Source organism: Tupaia chinensis, unplaced genomic scaffold (genome assembly GCF_000334495.1).
Source record: "Tupaia chinensis unplaced genomic scaffold, TupChi_1.0 Scaffold149537_1, whole genome shotgun sequence".
Classification (NCBI taxonomy): Eukaryota; Metazoa; Chordata; class Mammalia; order Scandentia; family Tupaiidae; genus Tupaia; species Tupaia belangeri.
The window spans coordinates 490,570-492,188 of record NW_006209381.1 but is presented as its reverse complement, the minus strand read 5'-3'; the positions used below and the strand labels follow the sequence as shown (position 1 = coordinate 492,188).

At 47.4% G+C, this 1,619-nt stretch overlaps 1 protein-coding gene across 1 annotated transcript in view; it reads left to right on the top strand.

Annotated features, from left to right (window-relative positions):
• Window positions 1-1,204: 1,204 nt before the first annotated feature.
• Window positions 1,205-1,619, top strand: part of LOC106734187 (phospholipid scramblase 2-like) — a 27,283-nt gene continuing 26,868 nt past the window's right edge. Inside the window, exon 1 of the mRNA XM_014585348.2 lies at window positions 1,205-1,305. The gene's annotated coding sequence lies outside the window, so the exon portion shown is untranslated. The remainder of the gene's footprint in view (window positions 1,306-1,619) is intronic.

Sequence of the window (1,619 nt, the reverse complement as noted above, 5' to 3'; positions counted from 1 at the left end):
CCTGGGTCAGTTCACCTCTTCTCAGGCAACCTGGTGGTCTCCCGCTCCTGGAAGGTCGCCATATTGATGCTGAACTTAGTGCGAACACCCGATCAGCATAGCGCACTACAGCCCAGAACTCCTGGACTCGAGCGATCCTCCTGCCTCAGCCTCCTAGGTAGCTGGGATCACAGGCATGAGCCACCGTGCTAGCGAGAAACTTTTCAGTAACATTCCCTCATACAAAGATAAAGGAAACCAGAACAATAGACGATGCTCATGAGCCAATTTGTGGGCCATAATGCTTCTGTAAAGCTTTTCACCATCAGGATGTCCATGAGAAGGTGGCCTCAGCTTGACCTATGATTCAGATTCAGGGTGTGTGGTGCTCGGCTTTCTTCTTTGGACAGAGAGAGATAGAAAGCGAGAAATCACCCCCCGGGGGATAGCTGCAGCACAATCCCTTCTCCATTCACTTTTTGGGATTTTGGGTGCACATGCACATGCATCCAACATGATTTTAAGTCACCGGGTCTGGGACTCAAACCACCGTCAACTATGTGGGAGTCCAGTGACATAACCATTATGCCATCTATTGGTCCCTGCTCCTATTTTGAAATACCAAAGTTGTTACCTTTTTCCTCGCCCTGTTGGTCACCAAATGCGTGGTTCTAGGTCACATTGCACTTGGTTCTTTATTTCATATATGTCTTAAAGAGGGACTTTTCCAACCTGGGTCAGTTCACCTCTTCTCAGGCAACCTGGTGGTCTCCCGCTCCTGGAAGGTCGCCATATTGATGCTGAACTTAGTGCGAACACCCGATCAGCATAGCGCACTACAGCCCAGAACTCCTGGACTCGAGCGATCCTCCTGCCTCAGCCTCCTAGGTAGCTGGGATCACAGGCATGAGCCACCGTGCTAGCGAGAAACTTTTCAGTAACATTCCCTCATACAAAGATAAAGGAAACCAGAACAATAGACGATGCTCATGAGCCAATTTGTGGGCCATAATGCTTCTGTAAAGCTTTTCACCATCAGGATGTCCATGAGAAGGTGGCCTCAGCTTGACCTATGATTCAGATTCAGGGTGTGTGGTGCTCGGCTTTCTTCTTTGTGCTACGGTTGCCGTCCTGGGAAAGAAAGATGATCTGACTTACAAATGAGAACATGTGTAAGTGCTGGCAGAACAAACCACTTCCAAAGTTCTGAATGGAATGCTTATTGTGGTTGCTTGGATCTGCCGGTCTTAAGCTCTCTCTCATGACAACTTTGAGAGACCGTGCATTGTGGACCAGAGGACAAGCCTTTTCAAAGTCGCCTCTCAGGTAGCTATTTCACATGTAGTTTCCAGAAACCGTGTTCCAAATGTTGGTGTCCACAAGGGACTGTGCTCCTTTGCTTACACCTATAGTCCTCTTCATGGACAATTTAATCGAGACTTCATCATTCACACTAGGAAACCATACTCTTTAAGGCAAAAGGGTCCATAACTTTACAGATGTTTCATGGCTATTGGCCTGACAAAAATCCTGATGCTTTTATGTAGAAGATGCCTAGGCATCTGGGATTAGAACAGCTTGCTCAAGTTCCCACACGGGTGTTCAGTATCCAAAGTGGGAAATAGGCACTTATATATCTA